Consider the following 25,767-nt stretch of genomic DNA (forward strand, 5'->3'; position numbering starts at 1 on the left):
TCTTTCTGCTTCTGGTCCCACAGGCTCTTGTCCCATAGGCTCCCAAGGCCGGAAGGGGCCTTAGCAGGCACTTCGGTCAACCACTCCACAACCAAACTGCAAAGTTCACACGCAACGTCGGCTTGAATACTCCCCCCGGGGGAGTTCGCGGCCCCGTGACACAGTTTGTTCCACAGTCGGGAAGTTCTGCCGAATAAGTTCTTCCTTATCTCCCATCCTCCTTTGCTTTTCTTCCAACCTGTGCTGGTTCTCCCCTCCACAGCAGCCACTCAGTGCTCCTCCCATCCTTCTTCCACATGAAGCAGGTGCCACTTACGATCCCCTGCAGGCTGGAAAGTCCAATGCCCACACCTATCCCACCTCCAACACGGTGTCCTAAACTTCTGTCTTCCAAGGAGCCCATCTCTGGATTTGCTTCCTTTTCCCATGATCTGTATCAGAGCCAGGGAAACAAAACACTCCAGATGGGTCTGATCAACCAGACAGAGCAGAGTGGCACGGGTGCACTCCCTCCTCCAAGCCTGAGATCAAATACTCCTCTTCTTCCCTCTCTCCCTTCCGTCCCTGTTCCAGGCCTCCCACTGGGTCCCCTCAGGTCCTGGGAACAGAAACAAACCTGACGGTGCCAGGGAACGTGCGAGGAGGAGGAGAAGGTGATGACGCAGCTCAGTGCCTTGCACTTGCAGCCAAGGGCACCCAAGCCGGCAGGCTATCTCCAAAAATAACCCTGTCCAAACAGTCAGCCTCTTAGTAATTCCCCACGAGCCCTTCGTTCCAGCTTTCCAGGGTGTGGTCCTCAGCGTCCCTGTGCCTGGTCCCTCGCCACCCTTTCCAGAGCCTAATGGACTGGTTCCATTTAACCACTGACATTTACAGCCATTGTTCCTTATGTCCAAGGTCTAAATATACTTAGAAATATATTTTTATGGAAAATTTTTACAGTTAAGCAAACATCATAATATAGATTGTAATGCAACTACAAAAAAAGCATCTGCATGCACGGAGAGGGAAAGATCTCTAACACATATAGTCAGGTGGAAAAGGCAGTCTTGTAAAGTGGCAGTTGTTATGGGATCCATTTACTGAGTTTTAAAAATGTATCTGTGAAGGGGCACCTGGGTGGCTCAGTCGGTTAAGTGTCCGACTTCAGCTTAGGTCATGACCTCACAATCTGTGGTTCAAGCCCCACATCAGGCTCTGAGCTGACAGCTCAGAGCCTGGAGTCGGCTTCGGATTCTGTGTCTCCCTCTCTCTCTGCTCCTCCCCTGCTCATGCTGTCTCTCAAAAATAAATGAACTTAAAAAAAATTTTTTTAACATATCTGTGTAGAACCATGAATACACAAGTAAATGTATACAAAAGGGGCAGAAAGATCCACAAAAGTGCAAACAGTAGTCACTTTGGAGAGAAGTGGGATTGGGGAAAATGGCAAAAGGTGAGGGGGGTAATTTTTTACTCTGAATATCATAAAGGGAAACAGATTTTACTTACTACTTGTATGAAGAAGCCACCTGGCCTTAGGTATACCTTTCCCCCTTTGTCATCGATCATCTCAGAGCTGGAAGGGGTCCGGGGGACTAAGACACAGGTCCTTGAGGTAGGGTACCCATGGTGGCATGCCTTTTGCCTAAGGTCACACAGCCAGCTAGCAAAAGCCAGAGACCACAAGTCATAGTACAGGCCCTGACATCGTGGAACCCCCAGAGGATTAAAAAGAAGGCTTTGACTTAATTACTAAATCAAATCAACTTTATTCTTTCAGTTGAGTCAGAAATACCTACTTTGGTGAACAGCCAGATGGAAGAGACCAAGGTCATCAAACCTGGAGGGAAAGGGGTCTCAGGCAGGACCTATCACTCAGGCATGGCTGGCAGGCCCTACCTTCTCTGGGCTTTCTGACCCTCATCCATAAATCAGAGGGACGGGCTAAGTGACAGGGGACAAGGGACAAGGACAGATTGGCGGGCACGGAGTGCTGTGGGTGCCAGGTGTTCGTCTGAGCGACCTCCGCATCCTCAGAATGAGACTGGCAGGAGCACTCCCTGAGTGCATCCTGGGCCAAGGGGTCGGCAGTCTGTGACCTTAATTCCATATGGAAGCCCTGCCTCTCAGGAGGGGAAGGCTGGGTTCAAGTCTGACTCAGCTCCCCACCCCCACCCCAGCACCAAGCTGCTTGGGCTGCTGCATGGATTACCTCATTCGATATTCGCCAAACTTTCAAATGCGCTCAAAGAAATTCAGAAGTCACTTGCCAAAAGCATACAACTGGGAAAGGGTGGGGACCTTCTGCAAAATTAGGTCTCCTGACTCTACATTCAGTGCTCCTTCTAGCCTGCCAGTTTGGCATGCAGTGGGGCCTCCTCACTTGAGCGATAAAACTTAAGTTCTTGGGTTGGCTCCCCACCAACCCCTGTCTCTCTCTCTCTCTCTCTCTCTCTCTCTCTCTCTCTCTCACACACACACACACACACACACACACAGTCCCCTAACAGTGACAGCAGAGACAGGCTCCAGGAGCAGCACGACTCAGATATGCATCATGCTGATAAGATGTCTGGGATGTGCTTCAAAGTCATCTGGGGTGGCCTGTGGGGATATACGTCAGCTATGAGTTGTGATAATTGTTGAAGATAAGTGATTGTTTACAGGGGTTCATTACACCATTCTTTCTACTTTTGTACATTTGAAATTGCCCAAGATCAGACTTTTTTTATACTGCATCATGCAAGTGATCAATTTGTCACCTGGTAGGTGGTTCCATTGTGATCAACTTGCTGCTTCCCTCGGCACACAAAGCCACACAATGGCCTGCTGTCATGTTAAGAAAAAATATCAGGGCCAAAGTTTCTGCAGGGTGTGAAAATCCCAATTATAGCAATAATAGCCATCGCTTACTGAGTGCTTCCTGTTTACCTGTCACTGCAGTGGACCGTTTAGCTATGATTTCATTTAATCCTCACAGTGGCCCGGTAAAGTTGGAGCTGTTATAAGCCCATTTTATAGAGAAGGAAATTGAAGTTCAGAGAGCTTAACTAGCTTGTCCAGGTCTCCACCTGTGATGAATGATGAGCAAGAATTCAAATCCTTCATCATAAGAAAAAAAAAGTCTGTAACTACACGTGGTGATGGCTTTTAACTAGATCTATCGTGGTGATCATTTCACAGTATATACAAATATCAAATCACTAAGTTCTACACCTGAAACTAATGCAATGTTGTATGTCAATTATACCTCAGTAAAAAAAAAAAATCAAATACTGAATTCCATGTGCTTTTAACTCCTACTGCTCCCACAATATGTAATACTTTGGTACGTTAGGACTTTCTATGTAACTGGGACTAAATCTATGAAATTTTTCAAATGATCATATCCTTCACAGTGTAACCCAGTCATTTTAACCTTAGGATTCTACATGATGCAAACTATCTTGGAATGTAGACAGGGATTAATTCACACACACATTATTCACAGTGTCAATTACCATAGGGCAAATGAGAATTGCCTGGGCTATCCCACAGTGGCCTTCATCCCAGAAGCCTTACTCATGGATGCTCCAGTCTTGGGTGCTTGCCCCTCCTCTGTGGTCCCACAGCACCCTGTACCAGTCTCTTGTTTCCTGGTCCCCTCCACTGGACCATGAGCTTCTTTAAAGCTAAGCTCTTCTCACACATCTTTGGTTTAGAGTGGGCACTCGAATACGTGAGGACGGAATTAGTAAATGACCGTTGAGTTGATGATTTAACATCTACAGAAACTGCTTAAGCTGCTGGAGGACAAAGGATAGTACCAGAACCCAAGGTCACATGCAGTGCCCTTCCGCCTCCACCTTAGACTTTAAACTTTTTCTAAAATAAAAAGTAACAAAAATGACTGGAGTTTGAATGCTTGAGGCAGGGTGGGAGAGGGGGAGGAAGCTGGAGGCGCCTTCCTCTCTAGGCCCTCACTGAAATACCACTGAAGTGACCAGATCCCATGGGCCATGTGACCTTGGAGGTGCTGAGCAGCTGATATGGGTGATGAATGAGAGACGCAGCTTTAATGTGGACTTAAACTATGTCAAGTACATCTGAGAAGGTTAAGCAAGAAAGGCAAGAGATGACTGCACATACAGCATGTTCTCAACCATTTAAAGAAAATACATCCATTTGGAAAAAAAAAAAAAAAAAAGACCAGAGGGACAACTGCCAAATGTTAATAGTGGTTACCTTTGAATAACATAATCTTTTTCTGTGTCTCTATACTTTTTTATACTTTCCAAATTGTTCCCAGTGGGCATACTTGATTTTTATAATCAGAACAATAAATAAAATTTAAATCACGAAATTGATTCTGAAGGCTAGTAATGATTTCGAAAACCTCTCTAGTATTTTAATGCGGTGAAACTGCATTGCTTACTATGTTACTGTTACAGAAGAGACTATAAAAAGTACATCTACTGGAATCAGAATGCCATCATGTAGTTTCAGTACACACGCACACAAGCAAGAAAATGTATTTTTCCCCAATTCAGTTTTTAGTGAATAAATCACTGATACCAGGTCTGAGCAAATCCTCAGTATTCTAATGTTCCATAAGGTACTGTGAATTTCATTAATGAACTATTCCTGTCATTTTTTAACGTTTATTTATTTTTGAGAAATAGAGACACAGCGCAGGAGCAGGGGAGGGGCAGAGAGAGAGAGAGACAGAATCTGAAGCAGGCTCCAGGCTCTGAGCTGTCAGCACAGAGCCCAACACGGGGCTCGAACCACAAACCGCAAGATCATGACCTGAGCCAAAGTTGGATGCTTAACTGACTGAGCCACCCAGGCGCCCCTCCTGTCATTTTTTTTAATGCAACCACATCCTCACAACTGTAGAGAGCTACATTCTCTTTGAAGCCTTCCTCTTCCACTCGCTCATTTTCCATCATTGGTTTGATTCCCGGAGAAAAAGGGAACACCCCTCTCCATGCCCCCTCCCCAGTCAATATTGAGATAAATTAGATCTACTTTCTGTGGGTTCCTGAGGACAATTTCTTATTGCAGTGATTTTTTTAAGTGTATTTATTTATTTTTGAGAGAGAGAGAACAAGAGCATGTGCCTGGGAGCATGACCAGGGCAGGGGGAGAGAGGGAGAGAGAGAATCCCAAGCAGGCTCAGCACTGTCAGCACACAGAGCACAACACAGGGCTTGATCCCAGGAACCCTGAGATCATGACCTGAGCCGAAATCAAGAGTCGGATGCTTAACCAACTGAGCCACCCAGGTGCCCCTCTGAAGACAGCTTCTGAGGGGAGATCCAAATGTGTTCTGCATCCATTTTAAAAAAAGGGTGGGAGGGCTTCTCTGTAACTCCAGGTCAACACCAAACCCCAGCCCTAGCCTGCCTGTTTGTCAGCAACACAGAATGAATGAATGCCATCACTTTAGACTGCACAGCTTTGTTTTTTATTTGTTTCTTACTAGGTTTAATTACCTTAGAATCACACAAACTTTACAACTCTCCAAAGGCCCCCTTTACAATGTGGCAGGCATTCACCCCTCTTTGTTAATTAGGTAGGGTCTCCTAATTTGAGTAGAGGGCTTACTCTATGGGGTTATTCTCCCACCAACATCCTCTGCCACTTAAAAAGCCGGTGAGCACCGGAGCCTGCCAAGAGGTCTGAGCAGGCATAAGCATGTGTCACATGGCTGGATACCCACAACAACGCCAGGATATACATACCCATCCTTCCCTTCACATTAAACAATCATATTCTCAAGGAACACAGGACACAGAAGAGCTGACCCAAACTCCTCTGATCCTAAGGCCTAAGCATCTTCCACTCCCCTGGAACAGCCTGTGCAGAGACTGGGCAGGAAGGACTTTCACTGTCCAAGGAAGTGAGGAACTGGAGCCCAGGAAGGTTAATAGCACAGAAAGCTAAGTGGGGTCTCTGTCTTCTGGCTTCTTGCTGCCTTTTGCTTTACGATTATGTTCAAAGCAGGTCCCCACTGGGGAAGCAAGCAATAGCAGGGGAACATGTAGGAGGCCAGGGCAAGGGTGGAGTGAATCACTTAGTAAACACTACAGAAAAGTGATCCCCAATGATAACTGCAATACTCCTCACCATATCTACCATAGGGATCCATGGCTCTGTACCATAACCAACACCTATTTAATTCCTTAAGGAATTCATTCTCAGACTTAAAGAGTGTCGTTATAACAACCATCATAACTTTGACTTTACTCTGGGGTACCAACAACAACTCATTTGATGCAACGGTTTTCCTTTTACGCACAAAGAGAAATTAAAAGCAGACACCTTGCTGCATGTCCTTAGGCAAGTGATTTCTCCTCTCTGGGCCTCAGTTTTCCCATCTGGAAAATAAAAGGGTCTGGCCAGATGATTCCTAAGGTTCCTTATAAGGCAAGCATCCCGATAAGAAAGCTATACTCAAGTGCCCAGTGGAATTACCACAAAAATGAAACGCTCTAGAAACCCTAAGAAAAGAAACAAGTGTAGCTAGGAGATAACAGGGACAGGACAAAACAGCACATTAGCTTTGGGGAAACCCGGACTCCAAGTATTTGTTGTTGGGTTTTTAAATTTTTATTTTTTTGGTTTTTTGTTTTGGTTCTTTGGTTTGTTGTTTTTTTTTTGTTTTGTTTTTGGGTTTTTTGTTTTTTTTTTGTTTGTTTGTTTTCTAACTTTTCCTCTGCCAAATACAAAAATAGGCAGCTACTTCCGTGGAACTCTCAAAAAGAATTTAATTAAATAAAATCAATGAAAACAATGCCTTGTTCTCCCACAAGTGGCTCAGGAGTAGCTTGCTAAGAGACACTAAGCCTAATGCTTAGGCCCAAACAAAGGCTTCCTGGCACAGAGATGAGAGGCAAATATCTAAGTCCCCATATCTGGCCCTATTCCAAATTGAGGGGAAAGGGACAGGGAGAAGAGAAAAATACCAAAGTTTATGAAAGGCTAGCAGAAGAGTAAAGAATTACTAAATCTATCTTTTCCCAAATGAATAAGAACTCTTAAAAGAGATAATGGAAGGGTGCGGCTTTCCATCTGAATTACTTTCTTTGTTTAACTCTGTTCTAAGGCCACTGATTTTTAGACTCACCTGGTTGTGCCTTTGGGGGCTGTCAAGGCCAGGGGCAGTGTGAGAATTGGGAGACCCATACTCAAATTCTCTTTCCCATTTCACTGGTTTAAACTCCCGCAAGGCATTTTCTAGGCCAACATTACCCGCTTGTAAAATAAGAGGGTTCCCTAGATCCTCTTTAGATCCTCAGTAACAGTGGCTTGGAGCTGAAGGCCCTCCAGTTCTCCCCAGGGACAGGTTTAACCTCCAGAGGGACCGGCGGCCAGTGAGCTCAGCAAGAGCACTCTAGCAGCGGTGCCTCCATGCCTGCACACCCCGACCCCCACCCCCCACTCCAGCAACCTTAGGGTCTTACTTCTGCACCAGCACCATTCCCTAACAGGCCAATGCACCCACCCACCCACTTCACGGCTGCCCGAGCAGGTCTGATGAACCAAAACCTGCCAAGGTGAGCAGAGCACATGTAAGCAAAGCAAAAACAAAACAAACAGGAGCCCTCTTATCTGGACCTCGGAATTTCTCTCAAACTGATCTAACCCAAGATAAGAGCGTCCCTACCCAGAACAAGAGGCCTCGGCTGGCCTCGCCTGTAAAAACTAAAAACGCAAAGCGAGTCTCAAGCCAAAAGGGGCCAGTGCCAGACGCAAGGACCTACAAGGCAAAGCTCAAGCAAAGGGCCGAGAAGACCAAGACCGCGCTGGGCGCTGTTTAAATTGGACTATTGTTTCTGCAGGCTGGGGAGGCGCTCGCCATCTCCCAGCAGGGGCAGTCGCCTGAGTGCAGGGACAATGGTGCACTAGGCACGGTCTTTTTTTGGAGAGGGACCCATGGGCCCTTAATTCAACCCCCGGTGCGCTGGAAGTGAGGGGCTGCCCTGGTCACATCCAGTAATGCACCACGGCCGGGGACAGGCTCTCGGCCTGGGGCAAAGCTTTTTGTAGCCGCTTTCGTGTTTTGTTTTCCCCTTTTGGCAGACTGGCAGTTTGGCCTGAGGGCCAAGTGGTACCTTTTCAATGTGTCTGTCGTCCTCCTCTGGCCAGCGGCGTCCCTAGCGCCTCTCCCTCCCCCGCGGCTTGAGACAATGGCCCGGTTCCGCAGGGCGGCCGTTCCGCGGCCAGCCGGGCGCCGGGATCCCCGCGCAGAGCGCACGTGCGTTTGTTGTGGTGCCTGAGCCCCCACCCCCGCCGCAGGCCTCAGTTTCCCGGTCCTTAAATCTAGCGGCGGGAATGCGCAGGAACCCGGAGCGCGCGGGGCGTCCCGCACCTGACCCGTGGCGCGGTGCGGGAAGCGGGGCTCCCGGGGGCCGAGCGCACGTGGGTTTGTTGTGGGTCCGCAGACTCGCGGAGCCCCGGGGGAAAGCCAAGGCGGTCCCCGGGCCGGGAGAAAGCCAGAGACACCCCGGCCCCACGGTGGCCAGCCGGCCGGCGAGACTGCCGAGGCGGCGCTGGGCACCGGCTCCGCGCGCCCCGCCGCCCCGCTCCCCTCCCGTGCCCCTTCGCACACGCCTCCTCCCGGGCCCCGGGCCGCGCCGCCGCCCTGCGCACCCCTACTCACTCGCTGAGCGCTCGGCCGCCGGGGCTGCGGCCCGTCAGCCCGCTCCGCGCCCTCGCCGGCCCGCAGCCGCTCCCTTTGTTAGCGCCCGGCAGTGCCCCAGATGTCTTCCCCGGCCCGGCCCGGCCCCGCACTCCCCTCCCCCAGGTGCCGGCCGTCTCCGCGCGCCGCGGCCGCAGGGGAGCCCGGCAGCTGGGAGCCCGGCGCCAGGTCCCGGCAGGAGGGTCTGCTGGGGAGGAGCGGGGGACTGGGGCTGAGGGGTGGAGGGGACGGCGAAGGAGGGAAGAAGAGCGCGGCGGAGGGGCGGGGGAAGCGAAGGTCTCCGTTATGCAAATAGTCGGGCCGACGGGGTGGGTCCCCGGTCGCACGGCGCCCCAGACACCCTGGCCTGGCCTTCCGGGGGTCGCCCGCGGGCGGGCCTCCGGGTTAGGGGTGCCGGGTTAGGGCACCTCGTGATGCGGGGACCCCGCTTCCACCACCCCCCACCGCCACCGCCACCGAGGAAGGCGGAAGGAGGAACGAGGGGAGGGGCGACGCGGAGGGCCGGGATCCCCAAATGCCGGCTCTCCCCACCACGCCCCAGGTCCCGGAGGGTCGAATGCTACACTCACAGGCTTTCTGTCCTCAGGAGCGGGAACTGTAAATCTTGGCTCCGCTACCGACTGCCTGTGTGACTGAGCAAGTCACTTAACGTCTCTGAACGCTTCTTATGTAGCATATAAAACGGCAAAATCTCTTTCACGGGGTTTGACCCGATCCTGCCCAACACCGGGCGTAGCATGTGCTAGGTGCTCACAAACACTGCAGATACAAGAGGAGTGTGGCCCCCAAGCTGCCTGCAGGCTGGCGGGACGGGAGGCCTCAGGTGCGGTGTTGAAGGGAGCGAAGTTCCTTCCTTTCACTGGGGCTGAACTGGGGCTGCTAGGGGAAGGCGTGCACCGCCTGTGGAGCAGGTGTCACCGCTGTATACGGACCATCCCCGGTGCCCCGGGGGGCGCTGAGACAGAAAACCGCCCCACAGGAGGGCCTTGGGCCACCACTCCAGTTCCCATAGAGAGAATGGAACCACCGGCGGCAACAATCATCACCCAACTGAGTTTTGAGCACCCACTTGGCACGGGACTATGTACTTGGAGGGAAAGGGGGAGTGGAAGTCATTTGGGCCCTCTGGGAACACACAGTGTGGGGAACACTCCCAGCGCCTGAAGCCCTGACACAGAACTCTGTCTCCAAATTGAGGTGACCACTCCCCACCACCAACTCAACTTGGGAAAGGGGAGGTCACATCCTCCTCTCATCCCTCAACACCCTTCTTCCAGGTATTGCTACCTCCCTTCCCCTCCTGCTAGGCTGCTGGCTGGCCGGCTGCTGAGGAAGCGTCGCTGCTGGGTCCACGGAGCTCCAGTTCCAGGAGGTGCCGCACAGAGTGAATTCAGATCTCTACCACCAACCAGCTGAGTATGGGTTTGGGTCCCTCAGCCTCTCTGAGCCTCTTTTTTTTTTTAATGTTTATTTATTTTTGAGAGAGTAGGGGAGGGGCAGAGAGAGAAGGGGACAGAGGGTCCAAAGCAGGCTCCCCACCGTCATTGCAGAGTGCCATGCCATGCTCTGTTGGAAGCCAGGAACAGTGAGATGATAACCTGAGCCAAAGTCTGACGCTTAACCAACTGAGCCACCCAGGCGCTCCTCTCCGAGCCTCTTTTGAGCCTCTTTCCTCTTCTGTATCATGGAGATATTAATGATGGTGTTGTCTTCAGGATTATGTGAAATGACCTGTATGAAGCCTTTGGCTTAGTATCTGGCATTTGAAAGGTGCTCCTAACGGTAACCGTAACGTGAGTGAGTGAAAGAAGACAAACTCATGAGACTACTTCTGGGAGGATGCCATCTTGGAGATTTCAGACTTTATTCCGAGAAAATTGGAAGCTCTTAAAAGATTTCATCCAGGGGCATGGCATGCATCCTTGTGTTTTACACTGATTTTTCTGCCAGCTTCCTGGAAAGTGGATGGCAGGAGCAGAGACTGCGAGCGTGGGGCACAGAGACCAGTTTGCAAGCTGCCATCAGTGGAGATATAATAGGAGCTGGGGCAATGACAGCAGGAATGAAAAAAGAGGACATGCAAATAATACCTACGATTTGGGGAGCAAAAGCAATTTGTTTATTATATTGCCTCTCCTTTTCATACCATATGTGGGGGCCTTACCCTATCGTATGAATAAGAAAATTGAAGTCACCAAGGAAATGAAAGAGCTGGAATTTGAACCCTTTTCCACATGCGTGGAGAACCTTAATCATTTCCTTCCTCAGTATCACTTTTATGTCAACACTGCTTAAGACTCAAGAACAAGGAGACGCCGGGCTGGCTCCATCAGAAGAGTATGCCACTCTTGATCTGGAAGTGGTAACTTCGAGCCCCACAAGTATAGAGTAGAGAGATTACTATGAATAAATAAATAAGTAAATAAGTAAGTAAATAAATAAAAAACAAACAAACTTTAAGAAAAGAGAAGAATGGGGCGCCTGGGTGGCTCAGTCAGTTAAGTGGCCGACTTCGGCTCAGGTCATGATCTCACGGTCCGTGAGTTCGAGCCATGCGTCCGTCTCTGTGCTGACAGCTCAGAGCCTGGAGCCTGTTTCAGATTCTGTGTCTCCCTCTCTCTCTGACCCTCCCCCGTTCATGCTCTGTCTCTCCCTGTCTCAAAAATAAATAAAACGTTAAAAAAAAAAAAAAAGAGAGAGAAGAATGAAGAACAAGAAACAGAGGAGAGACTTTTTTAGCTCCCTTCCCACTCCATATGACTCTTTATAAGAAGAACTACAGCCAGATTACAGAGAAAACAAAGCAAGAGGCTCACTCCGTGTTCTTGGCTTACAGGGCCAAAGTGACCACAGATGACATGAAAAGCCCAAGAAGTTACTTTTTTTTTTTTTTTACTTTATTTATGTTGAGAGACAGAGAGAGCACAAGCAGGGGAGGGTCAGAGAGAGAGGGAGAGAGAGAATCTCAAGCAGGCTCTGAGCTGTCATCACAGAGCCCAACACGGGGCCCCATCTCAGGAACCATGAGACCATGACCTGAACTAAAACCAAGAGTCAGACCCTTAACCAACTGAGCCACCCAGATGCCCCCAAGAAGTTTCCGGGGCTGTGAGGTAGATGCGTGGACAGGTAGGGAAGATATCCCTGGAAGATGTCCAGGGAAGGAGCAGCTGTGGAGTTACTCCCTTTGGGGGCCCCTCCCCCAAGGTTGCAGTTGGGGTCTTCTGACCTATAGATGAGAGGCAGGAGAGGGATGGACCTGTCCTCTCCATCCTATGAGGCTTCCTCATGTATTGTCTCTAGGGCCCCTGACTTGACAGGTTATTTTTCTTAGAAATATAAACACCTAATTTCCCTCTGGACACTACCTCAGCTCCCCACCCCCATGACCTCAGTCTTTGCCCGTGAATAATATTTTAAGTAATGCCTTTCTTAGTCATCATTTTAGGCGGTTTACTGGCTAATACAAATAATGCCCTACTTTATAATGTTCACTTACAGTGAGCCGCTCACAGACATGCTGTTTCTAGCACTCTTAAATTGGAGATGGTGGTATTGCACAGTCTTATAAGGAATAAGGAAAGCACCGGAGGCTGAAAATATCTTCCCAAACCCTTCTGCCTCATCTTTCTCCAGATGCTCATGTAGAACCTTCGATGGCGTCCATAGTTCTCTGCACGCTTTCAACACCCACAGTCCAGTATAAGGGCGGACTGAGGGCTAAAGGAACTGCCGTGTGGTCTACCTGCGCCCCCTACCTTAGACTTCAGTGCTCTCAGCTTCAAGGATAAAGATACCTATGCGCAGCGAAGTCTAAGGAACCCAAGTCACAAAACAAATAGGGGAACAGCATGTCTGGGAGAACAACACTAGGGGCAGAGGCTGGACACTAGAGATGGGCCCCTTGGAAGGACTACAGCCACAAGACAGGGAAATGGCTGGGCTGACCGTGCCTCGTACAGCAGGCAGTGGCCTTGCAGCCTCAAGACCTCAGCGTTAGATATGGGCATTGTGTAAGCAGGTGTGGGCTTGGAAATGGGCATGTCATGGTGGACAAGCTTTCATTGGACTACACTTCACCCAGTCAGCTTCAGTGTCCAGCCTTGTCCCAGGAGATATGAGGAGAAACCAAGTCCCAATTCTCAAATTACTTGTGTTTTAGCAAAATATCTTTTGGTCCAAATAATTAACACAAATTGCTATGGATTGAACATCTACTGGGTGCAAGGCAGCCTATGTGCATGTTCTCACTTAATCCTCACCTGGGGGAGGGGTATCATTCTAGAACCCTGGTGTACCTAAGTCTTCTTAGGCGACTCTTCCTGTTGTCGCCTGAAGGCCAATCTTAGCATGAAATTAATGTATAGAAGGCAAGGGTATGGTTATAAATCTCACGCTAGGAACATTAAAAAGCCAGAGAGGTCTTCCCTGCAGGTTTCTTAAGGAGACAAAGTGGTGTCACAACAAACATCAAGATGCAAGGCTTCCTAGATATCCACTTACAACATCCCTTTTTCTGAATTCCACTCCTGACATCACCTTCACACATTTCTACAGAGGCCTACCTCAGCATCCCTCTCCCTCCTATAATACTCCTCCAGCTCCCCCCACTCCCACCTCCCAAGTCCTTCCCTCTAGGGGTCTCCCTTAATTTTAACTAGCCTCTCTCAGTGACCCCAAAAGATGTGAGAAAAAGAGTAGGAAGCCGCAAAAAAAAAAAAAAAAAAAAAAAAGACAATGCCCATGAATATAGATCTTTACATTTACAAATGGATTGCATATACATTATCCCACCTGAGCCCTTTTCAGAGTCAGAATAACCTGAGAAAACTGAGGCTCAGAGATAAAGTGAGTTGCTTAAAGTCCACTAGTGAGTGTTGAGCTGCACCTTGAAACCTAGGCCTCTTTCCTTCAGACCACATCTGGCCCAGGGCTGCAAATGCCTGGACAAGCCCATCAAACTGTCAGTAACACTTCCCCAGCTACAGCTGCCAAAACTGTCGCCCTGGTGCCCCAGGGCAAGACTCAAGCCATGCCCAGGAGACCGAGTCACCAGCAATGGAAGGAAGTGCAGGGACGAAAGGACTCAGAAATCAAAGAAACTTGTAATAAATTCCTTCAAAAAGATCCAGGAAATTGGCTTCTCTCAAGTGACTTGTATCAGAACAAAAGTGCAAAGTCCTGTGTATTTATTACCTGAGGATGACCTTCTGAATAACCCACAAATAATGGTCAGGCTTCTTGCAAGAGAGTGTGTGGGTCAAGGAAATGTCTTTGAAATTAACAAATGTTTTGAGGGGAAAAAGAAACTATCCCATGCCTGTTGGTGATTTCTCCCAAACCTGTCTCTGTTTTGGTTTTTTTTTTTTCCTAATTTTATAGATCAAACTTGCTTTAGGAAATTTAGAAAAGTCAGACAAGTACAAAGAAGCAAGGGGGAGGAAGATATTGTCAGCCCATCAGCCACAGGCAGAATTAACCTTTTGGCCTATTTTCTTCCAGTTATTTGCCATGCATTTTTCTACAAGTTTTCATAGCTGAGATCATGATATATAAAAATGATATCCAGCTTTTGTCCCCCATTTAAAGCATAACAAACATTTCCTGTATGTATATAATAATACATGTATTCATTCCCTCTAGCCCTTATTAGATGCAAGGCAGACATTCTTAGGCAAGTTGTTAGTGGTTTAGTGCACTATTTGTTGGCTGTATGAGAGACAGTTTAGGGGCTAAACTGACTCACTGACTCTGGAGTCAGGCTGCCTGGGTTTGAATCCTGATTCTGCCACCTCCCGGTTACATGACCTTGGGCAAGTTAATTTACCCCTCTGGCTCCATTTCCCTACATGTAAAATGAGGTTCATAGTATCTGCCTCACAGAGTAGTTCTAAAGATTAAATGAGTTAATTACATGAAAAGTGCTTAGAATAATAAATGGCATGGTAAGCGCTAAGTAGTAGCTGTTAGCAATCTATGGTATATGTGGTCACATCATAAATTATTCAGCTATTCTCTTGCAGCTGGACAGTAAGATTGTTTTCAATTTTTCCACTATTACAGATAGTCCTATAAACCATTTACTGCATGCATTAGTGGAGGAAAGGCGGATTGAAACTCTGCTGTGGAAAAATTCGAATGCCAAGATAAGATATTGAGAAATTCAGGATAAATAACCCAGGAGAAAAACTCTCCTTGGAAGGAGGTATCCAGTCACCTTGAAGAGATGACATTTAATTCTATGGCAAACATTTGTTGAGCTCTGTGCACCAGGAAAGGGTCTTGGCTAGATCAGGGAACACAGAGACAAAAAGGGGACACCAAGACGAACAAGAGACAAGACTGAATCTCAAGGAGCTTTATTCAGTTACAAAAATATCACATTTGTTATGTGAGGAGTGAATTTTCACCATGACATATCTCTATGGTTCACTTATGTGGACAGGGATTACAAAACGCCTGATTTCAAAGGACCAATGCAGTAGGAAATACAGAGACGGCCAGTCTTCCTTCACGCCCTTATGGAGAGGACTTGATCAAGAACGCCTATTTCACAGAAGAGAGGCGCCTGGGTGGCTCAGTCGGTTGAGTGTCCAACTTCAGCTCAGGTCATGATCTCACAGTTTGTGAGTTCGAGCCCAGTGTCGGGCTCTGTGCTGACAGCTCAGAGCCTGAAGCCTGCTTCAGATTCTGTGTCTCCCTCTCTCTCTCTGCCCCTCCCCAGCTCCTGCTCCCACTCTGTCTCTGTCAAAAATAAATAAACTTAAAAAAAAATTTTAAAAAGCCACCAACCATGCCTAAGTATAGGAGTGCTGCATGGCCAGGGGAGCCCTCTCTCCCGATATTGTCCTGAGTGAGGGACCCTTTGCCAAGGAATTGTGAGGTTCAGATGGCTCAGACAGGGCTGCAGCCTCAGCCACATTCTTGCTGACTCTCATCACCTATAGTTAATGGGCTACAAACAGCTGGACAATAACCTTTTGGGAAAGGCCACATTTCCCATCACTGAGATAGTTCCTAAAGTTCAAATGTCTCCTGCAAAGCTGCATCAACTTTCCAGCCCCTCTTTGTATAGGGTACAACGCAAAACCTTTTATACCATGAGAAACCTGGGTATACAGTTGCAGCCTTACCCTGTCAGGAGTGGGTGTGGGGATTGGTGATTTGAATTAATCCATAACCAGCCCTGCTAAGGCCTAAATGTGTGGACAATCAGATAGGCATTTGAGGAAGCACCGATGAGGTTCGGAGCAGGAAGTAGCCTCTGAACAATGTCACATTTTCCATTACAGTCCTTCTTCAATGACATCATAAAGCACTCAACTGTCAAGTTCAATTAGCAAGTAGGTGGTCTATAATGATAATTACAGCCTGTACCTCTCAACCTAAATGGCTCAGAGCACCACAAAGTCATGACTTGAAGGCCTTAGAATGACTCCATCCAGGAGGCAGGGACACCAGGGTAGGCCCGCTTACGTGGAAAATGTGTGTGTGTTTCTAGAGTTTGGAGGAGGTGAGGTACAGACACTTGTACTAAATATATACCATGGTGTTTAAAGTGTTGTATCACATTGGCTTGGGGTCCTATCAAACGAGCTGTAATTGCAGGGAGCACGAGATACCTTCTATCACACCTCTTTGGCCAATTCCTCTGTGAGGCCTTTCTCGAACTCACAGGAAGGATGGATAGTTAGGAAACTCATTTCCTTGCCCAAAATAGACACAAAGTTCCTAAGTTCACATTCAGAGTGAACTACACAGGAGAGATTTTTATTTGTAGAATCTGGGACTCATGGTTGGGTTAAGAAGAAAGGGGCAGAGTGCACCTGCTTGATTTTAATCTACTCCCTTTAAAATGTGTTCCTCACATAGAGGACTCCCAAAGCACTTTCCTATACACCTTTCAATTGAGGTCTAATTTACAGATAAATCAACTGAGGCTTAGAGACTCAAATGGCCTGCCAAAAATGAGCCAGCTAATAAGTGGCAAAGTTTGGACTAGCGCTGACATCTTCTGCCTCTGTTATAGATGCTAATAAGAGGCCACAGGCAGCCCAGAAAATAGAGAGAGAACCAAAGACTTAAAAAGCAGAAACTTCTACGGTCCAGCCTCCCATAACGAGGTGCCTGAGAGAAATCAGGCCTTGCTCATTATTTTCCGACTTTTCATAGTGGTCAGGGATCATTAGGCTGGGTTTTCAGCCTGTCTCTTCAAAGGGCTAAGAAAAACATATCAGGTGATAAATGGAGGTGGTAAAGAATGGCCAGAAGCCTCGTGGAATGTTCTTGTTTCTGCTGGGAAGAAGGAAGTCACTCATCTGAGGTAGCTTTGTGTGACCATAGACCCCTGACGATACATTTCCTTCACTTCAGCGTTTTTGGCACAGAGGGTAAGGAGGGATTACTGCTTCCGAGATCTCATGAGCTAAAAGAAGTGATAGTTCTCAGTTATTGATTACTGAGGTGAAATGGAACATGTTAAGATTAGGATCTGGATATTCCCAGATGATCTGAGAGATAATAACGACCTCCTCAAACCACAGAACCGGGAACTGAGCTCTGCCACAGCTAATCCGCACAAAGACCCTGTGCGTGCACGTCATTAGCAGCATTTGGAAACGAGATAACTGAGGCTTAAGGAGTTTGAATAATTGGCCAAAGGCCACATATCTTGTAAGTGGCAGAGCTGGGGACTGAACCAACACGTACATGATTTCAAAGCCACTCTTTAACCACTGTGCACATCAGTTTTTCCTTGGAAGTGGAGTGATGTGAGGTTGGTCTGACTCATCTCTCCATCATCTCTGACTTGTTTATACTTTTTCGTTTCTCTGAAATGTCCTCTTCATCTCGCTCTGCCTGAGTGAACACGACCCCTCCCCTAAGGTCTAACTCCAGCCTGAGCTTCGGCAGGAAGGCTTGAGTCCCAAACCATCTCCTTCTTCTCGAAAGTCTTAGAAACACTTGTAGAATTTCCCAGGACTGTGGTTTTTTGTTGTTGTTGTTCATTAAATATACAACTATATGAGGTCGTTTTTAAGTCTATTTATTTATTTTGAGAAAGAGACTGGGAGAGGGGCAGAGAGAGAGGGAGAGAGAATTCCAAGCAGGCCCCCCACTGTTAGCGCAAAGCTCGACACAGGACCCGAACCATGAGACCGTGACCTGAGCTGAAACTGAGAGTTGGACGTTTAATCGACTGAGCCACCCAGGCGCCCCGAGATTTGTTTTTCTTTTTTTAAGTTTATTTATTTATTTTGAGAGAGACAGAGACAGTGTGAGTAGTGGAGGGGCAGAGAGAGAGGGAGAGAGAGAATCCCAAGCAGGCCCTACACTGTCAGCACAGAGCCCACTGCAGGGCTGGAACTCATGAAACTTTGAGATCATGCCCTGAGCTAAAACTGAGAGTCAGACTTGACCAACTGAACCACCCAGGCGCCCCAAGATTTGTTTTTTCTTAATATGCTTTCAAATAAATAAACATTTGATATCTCATAGAAACACTGTTTTATATCAACAAATCCACAAATCAGGACACATCATCCTTTAACAGATTCAGAGGTGTGAATTGATTCAGTTCAGGATCTTCTTTCTCCGCCATTCCCCAAATGTGGACCCAGAATCACAGGGGTATGGAAGTGGGGGTCCCTCCTGGCTTTATCTATGGAAACAGGAAACAGGAAACAGGAAACAGACCATGTGGCAGTGGCTCTTCAGCAGGCTTTTGGACCAAGCAAAATGGAGAATGATCTCTACAGTGCTTTTTACTAGCCAGGTGGCTTCAAGAAAGACCCTTAACCCCTCCGAGCCTATGAAGTATAGCGTGTGAAAGATTGCAGGAAGGATCAGCAATAATGCTGTTATGTGCACCAAATAGCTACTCAAAATACAGTAGCTCTTATGTTTATTAGACATGACCCCAATCAAAAGGAGGTAAACAACTAACTTCCCTAGGGTCAATTCAGAAAAGAACATGAAACGCTTTTGGTCTTACTTAAAAATTCAGAAAAGAACATGAAACGCTTTTGGTCTTACTTAAAATGCCTCCTTCTTCTCTCTTCTTCTAATCACTTGTAAAAATTCAACATTGTAACTGCAATTACCTACTGTTAGTGTCCCTCCAAAATTCACATGTTGAAAACCTAATGACCGAGGTGATGGTATTCCAGTGGAGGTGGGCCTTTGGGAGGTGATTAGGTTGTGAGACTGAAGCTGTCATGAATGGGGTTTGTGTCCTTATAAAAGCTCCCTGAGAAAGCTCCATGCCCCTTCTGCCTCACGAGGACACAGCAAAAAAGAGGACCATCTATCAACCAGGAAGCTGGCCCTTGCTAGATACTGAATCTGCTGGTGCCTTGAGTGTGGACTTCTCAGCCTCCAGAACTGTGACAAATAAATTTCTGTTCCTTACAAGCCACCCAGCCTATGGTATTTTAGTTATAGCGGCCTGAACAGATTAAGACACCTACTTTATGAAATAAACTCATGTCCATGAGAAAAGTAGCACTGCTCCTTAGTTTTTGAAAGATTCCTGCTCATACCTGACATACTGAAGAAGAAGCAACAGAGAGAAGACTTTCTTCAGCCTTGGACTGAATCAGAAGGCTAGAGGCAATGGGAAGGTCTTGTACGAGGGGTTGCTCATCACCATGTGAGAGAAACATAAGGTATTACTGGGAGATTTTACCACATTCACGGAATGTCAAAGGTTATCTCATTTCCCTCATGAGGAAACACAGTGGTAGAGAAACCTCCCCTGTGGTGCACGATGACAGCGCCCAAAGCAGAATCTGGTCTCTTGGTGCTCAGATTTCTTTCACCCTTCCAACCATCGGTTTAGAAGCATTACCGAGTACTCCCAGCACACTGGCTCTCAGGGGTGCAAGGCAGGGGGGCGAGGGCCCCAGCCCTGCAGGACTTCACAGGATGGAGAAGCCATGCCTCACAGGAGGCACAACCATGTGGGAACAGCTCAAGACTTTCATGATCCAGAGCTAAGTGGGGCACCCAGGCCTAGGCAGCCCCCGCCATACAGGAAGTATACTTGCTTCATTCATTGTTCCATCTCCGGTCCCTAGAAGAGTTCAACTAAGGCAACGCCTGTAACTGTGAATGCGGTTCATGGACTCCGGAGCCAAAGGGACTGGGATTGAATCCCAGGTCACTCAAGGAATAGCTGAGCAATCTTGGGCAAGTGACCTAATCTCTCTGTGCCTCAACTTTCCCATAGTAAAGCATGGATAGTACTATAGAGAGGAAATGAGCTAATCCATGTAACGTACTTTAAGAAGTGCCAGCACAGGGTAAATACTCAAAGGACATGACCATGACTATTATTCTTAGCAACCACATTATTAGAGAAGAAATTAGTATTTGATGAGTGTGTGTGTGTATATGTGTATATATATATATATATATATATATGTGTGTGTGTATATATATATATATCCTTAATATGCCATCAAGTGATATTTAATGAATAAATGAATGAATGATGGAACGAAATTGAATGAATGCAGTCGGAATCAGAGAAGGAAGGGATTTTTGCAGGCTGAAGTGCTCAGGGAAGGTGTCCTAGCAGGGGCCAGACCTGAGCCAGGCATGTAAGGAAGTGTGAGATAGGGGCCACCGGGGTGGGTCAGTCGGTTAAACGTCTGATTCTTGGTTTCAGCCCAGGTCATGATCTCACAGTTCATGGGTTAGAGCCCCGAGTCAGGGTCCACAGCTAGTAGCACGGAGGCTGCTTGAGATTCTCTCTTTCCCTCTCTCTCTCTCTGCTCCTCCGTGCTTGCACTGTCTCTCTCTCAAAATAAATAAATAAACATTAAAAAAAAAAAGGCGGGGGCGGGGGAAGTGTGAGGTCTACGCAGGATGAAACAGGAAGAGAAGAAAAATATTTACACTTTCAGAAGCTCTCTTAGACAAAGACTTAATATCTAAAGATGTTTATTGAAGTGGTTTTTTTTTTCTTTAAAATATTGAAAAAAGCCTACATGGCCAGTGAGACAGTCAAACACAATTTGATAAATCTGTAAAATAAATTACTTGTAATCCATTAAAGTATTTTCAAACAAGAGTGAATAACAAATATGCTCAGATTATAAGAGTCCAGGAACACCCGGGTGGCTCAGACGGTTAAGCGTCTGACTTCGGCTCAGGTTTGTGAGTTCGAGCCCCGTGTCGGGCTCTGGGCTGACAGCTCAGAGCCTGGAGCCTGCTTCAGATTCTGTGTCTCCCCCTCTCTCTGCCCCTCCCCCACTTGTGCTCTGTCTCTCTCTATCAAAAATAAAGCAGTGTTAAAAAAAAATTTATAAGAGTCCAAAAGAACCACCACACATTATACACAGTACAATCTCAGCTGAGTAAAAATGCCATTTGCATATAAAAAGAAAGGAAATTACCAAAATGTTGGAAGGAAGGAATGTGAATACTTTTGTTCCTTTTAAGATTTAATCTTTCTTAGTTTTTCAAATTGTCTACAGTGGGTACGCATTATTTTAATAATTGTGTTTGTTTTTAGTTATGGTAAAATATAAAATTAGCCATTTTAACTGTTAGGGTGGCCGGTGATGTGGACAGCAAAGAACTGCACAGAGTAGACTAACAAGCATGACAGAGTTTATTCACTCTCGAAGGAAGGAGAGGGGCCAGACATCAAGAGAGATGTTGGCTCCCAGTCTCTGTTAGGCTGGGCCTCTTAAGTGGTTTGTAGGATGTGGGAGGGTTGTAGCTGTGGTCTTGGGGGAGGCTGTGTGGGAAGGGGGTTGACACTTGGTCAGATAGAGAAGGAGGTGACAAGTTATGGGGGCAGGAGGGGGCCGGCGGTGAATCTGTCTGGGGCTCATCCAGGATGTGAGTTGTGGTCGAGCCAGAGAAGAATATGTTCTGGAGTGGTAGCTTATTTTCTGAGAATGAGTGGCACCGTGACCTAGAAAAACAAAGAGTTAGGGCCAAGTACAGACATCTGTGAGTGTTGTCTGTAAGCTTGGCTGGGGAAGGGGCTTTGAATAGAACCCTTTTATGAACCGTGTTTACGTGTCCAGTACAACTAATAGTATTATTTTTTAAGTCTTGTATATTTCTCAGGTGAACAAGGTGCCCAGGCCCGGGGCCTTGTTCACACTGCTGTCCTGTTACGATGGTCCCACAGAAGCTGAGGGGAAGCATGGCCGCTGCCCGTGCCCGAACACCCCGACCGACCCCTTTGCCCTGGGAAGCACCATTATGATTTTGGAGCATGTTCCTGCCTGCTGAGGGCTGGCACTTCGGCCCTCCAGTGTGGAGAATCACTCCTCCCTAAAGTCAGGGTGTTAACACGCTTGTCATGTCTGGACAACGAGCGGCCTCCCCCGTCCCCAGGCCTCTTCATTTTGTCTCTGGTATTGCTCCACACAAATGCAACATTCAGCCATTTCTTCCAATGCTCACAAACCGGGGGAGGGCCGGGGATTCCCTCAGGCTCCAGAATCCCAAAAAAGTCCCTTGTGCCTCCTGGAAAGTACAAAAAGTGGGGATACGGAGACTCTTCACCTACTTCTGAAGGCTTGGCCTCGTGCTGCGGCTTGTACAAGTGAATCACCACAGAGTTAGAGAGAACACCTTGTGAAATAGAAGCCTGGCCAGAGGGAAGAGCTACCTGGCCACAGGCCTGTGTGTCTGCTACATGCCCACATTCAAGGAGAAAATGCCCGTCTTGGGGCTTATCCTCAGTTTCCCTCTAATTCCACCATGTCTTATATCCATTCTCTTCCATTTTCATGAGTCTCATTCATTTACTCAGCAATCATTATTTACCCCTTTCATGCGCCAGGGACTAAGTTAGGGATGAGATACTGACACCTAAGATAATGGCAATAATCTTTTTCTTTTAATTCTTTTTAGTGTTTATTTATTTTTGAGAGAGACAGAGTGCGAGCGGACGAGGGGCAGAGGGAGAGGGAGACACAGAATCTGAAGCAGGCTCCGGGCTCTGAGCCATCAGCACAGAGCCCAACGCGGGGCTCAAACCCACAAACTGTGAGATCATGACCTGAGCCAAAGTCGGATGCGTAACCGACTGAAACACTCAGGCACCCTGATAATGGCAATAATCTTATACACTGCCAAGAACTGGGCTGCAAAGCTTTATCTGCCCTACCCCATTTCACCCTTACAAAAACTTCACAAAGAAGGGACTGTTCCCCCATTTTACAGATAACAGACCTGAGGCTCAGGAAAGATAAGACATTTGCGCAGAAGAACTTCTGGGTAAAGATGGTAAAATAGCTCGAGCTTAGAACATCTCTCTCTCCCCACATTTAACACAATGAACAGCAAAAGTGAAAACCACAAAACAGTGAAGAAATTATCAGTAAATTCTAACAAGCACCTACCAGACCATGCTTTTCCCACAGATAATGGCTATACACTCAGGATCAAATACAATTACTGACAATCTGAAGGCACAAGAGACTAAACAGAAGCAAACAGAACCTGGAGGGGAGTCAAATCTTGCTAGAAAGACATGGAAGGAGTTACCTATGCTTGTAGTTTTCAGCCTGTGAACAGGCTGAAGTCGCCGCCATGAGGGTTGCCTCAAACTTTAATTTCAAAAAAATCCAGAGTCTTTTTGGCCTAAAGAACCAGAGGACAGAGTATGCTGGAGAACAAGGAGAAAGGGGAAATATTGGGAAGGAATGGTCCAAAGAGAGAAAGCCCCAAATTCTGTGTGTAAACTCTGACCAGATCCCAAACCACTTGAGGATAAAGCAGACTCCAAGTAACCAAGCCAAAGACAGGGGAAATGAGCTGAGTTCGGTTGCTCCCCAAAGGGCAGTTTTGCAGTTTGGATCTGCCTAAGTTAATTTGCTTCCTAAACCAAAAATCTCAACATTCTCAGAGCACTCCAACAGGATCTAGAATCTCCATAATGTGAAATTCATATGCCTATGATATAATGCAAAATGAGTCAATATACAAAGAACCTGAGAATATAATTTCAGGCTTAAAAGAAAAGACAATCAACTGACACCAACCCCAATATAATCCAGATGTTAGGATTAGAAAAGGATTGTCAAGCAGCTATTATAATTCTGCTCCGTGAAGTCAAGGAAAATATACTTTCAATGGATGAAAGGCAGGAAATCACCGATGAGAAAAAGAAACTATACCTTAAAAGAACCCATGAAAATTCTAGAACTGAAAAACACAATATGTGAAATCATAAATTTCTGGAAGAACTTAACTAAAAGAGTTAAAGAAGCTGAAGCTAGATCAATAGAAACTTTCTAATCTGAAGAACGGAAAGAAAAAACATGGGAAAATATGAACAGAGTGCCAGGGACCTGTAGAATAATGTAAAAAATGTCTGCATGTGTGTAATTTGATTTCTAAAAGTGGAAGAAAGAGAGAATGGATCCAGAAAAACATATTTGAAGAAATAATGGCTTCAACATTTCCCAATTTATAGAAAGACATACATTTATAGATTCAAGAAGTTCAGTGAATCCCAAGCAGCATTAAGTGTAAACAAAGACACACATGGGCAAACCCGGTCAAACTGCTGGAAACAAAAGTAAGGAGAAGCTTTTGAAAGCAGCCGGGTGCGGGGGCGTGGGGGGGGTGGGGGGGGCGGGGGGGTGTTGGGGAAGATACATCACATAGTGGGAAAGTCATATGAGTCACTGCTGAATTCTTATTAGAAATAATGGGCCCCAGAAGACAGTGGAACATCTAGGGGAAGGGTAGAAGAGGCCCTTAGCAACCAAGAATTCTATATTCCTTGAAATTATCCTTTCAAAAGGAAGGCAAAGTAAAAACATCTTTAAAAATCCACCAGCAGTAACAAGGAAAGAAGTTCAACTTTATGCCAGGAACGTTGAAAAGAAAAAACAAAGGAAGACAGGAGCAAAGAATTCTGAGGCAGTGCCAGAGCATCATAAGTAATCTCATCATTCCTTCCCTAGAAGTGGTATGGAGGAAACCGGGTGAAATGGCAAAATCCTGATAACATTCAGGAACTGGCCCGCCCCGTTCCCATTTGGAGAGAATATGACCAAGTAAATGAAAAGGCATCTTGGAAAAAAGTCACAAAGAAAACACTTGGGAGCAGAAGCCCCTATACACCACCGCAGAACCATGACCATGACCATGACCATGACCTTGACCATGACCTTGACCTTGACCATGACCATGACCATGACCATGACCATGACCATGACCATGACGGAGTGAAGAAGGGAACCAGCACTTGACAGTTTCCACATCACTGTGCTAGGTTGGGGGCACGCCCATGGGAGTGGTATACACACCCAGCTGGGTGGCATGGGTACTGAAACTGGATGTTTTCATGGTTCTCAGAAAAAGCACAGTTGCACACAGTCCCACCCACCCCTCTCCCATGTCCTGAAACTACGGAGAAGTAGACAGCAGGCACCCCACCGCAGCCCTCCAGCTACAGTTCTGATGGGAAGGTAACTGAGTTTTCAATAACATAGGAAGCTTTTCAAAAAGAAGTCACCCATATTTTATATCAAGCCAAATAATCCATGTTAGTCACAGGCTAAATAAAAAAGAAATTGGACAGAAACTCTGAAAACATTCCACATAGAAAAAAAAAAATCAATCCAGTCTGGAAGAACACCTAGCCCAAACCAAGCAACAGAGGTACACTGTGTGAATTCATCACTTTTCAGACATATATATTCTAATAAAGAATATGACTTTATGGGGCACCTGGGTGGTTCAGTTGGTTGAGCATCCAACTCTTGCTCTCAGTTCAGGTAATGATCTCTCTCTCTCAAATAAATATTTTTTAAAAAAGAATGTGACTTTAATAAAATAAGAACACAAAGACAAAAGTACTAAATTACAGCATGAGATTAAAAGGGAGATTAAAGTGTTAAAGACAAAGTGTCAGGCAAAATCTTCATTCAGATCTAGCAAATCACTTTCAAAAATAAACATGCAACATAAGAGATGTGGCTAAACATCAAATTATTTTAATGGATGGAAAACTTTATATAGTCATAATGAATATTGAAGGAAAGAACATTAAATTTAAAGCAATTAAAGAATAGATGACGAAGACAATCTAACACGAAAATTATTGATGTCCTAGG

General features: G+C 46.6%; 1 protein-coding gene across 4 annotated transcripts in view; it reads right to left on the minus strand.

Annotated features, from left to right (window-relative positions):
• ST6GAL1 (ST6 beta-galactoside alpha-2,6-sialyltransferase 1) overlaps positions 1-8,737 on the minus strand; it is a 120,530-nt gene extending 111,793 nt beyond the window's left edge. For 2 of the 4 annotated variants that reach the window (XM_043594634.1, XM_043594632.1), the window contains exon 1: positions 8,630-8,717. The gene's annotated coding sequence lies outside the window, so the exon portion shown is untranslated. Of the gene's footprint in view, positions 1-8,629 lie in introns of all 4 variants that reach the window. The other 2 variants (XM_043594633.1, XM_043594636.1) reach the window with 2 other exon arrangements.
• Between the last annotated feature and the right edge of the window lie 17,030 nt (positions 8,738-25,767).

The sequence above is a fragment of the Prionailurus bengalensis genome, chromosome C2 (assembly GCF_016509475.1).
Source record: "Prionailurus bengalensis isolate Pbe53 chromosome C2, Fcat_Pben_1.1_paternal_pri, whole genome shotgun sequence".
Lineage (NCBI taxonomy): Eukaryota > Metazoa > Chordata > Mammalia > Carnivora > Felidae > Prionailurus > Prionailurus bengalensis.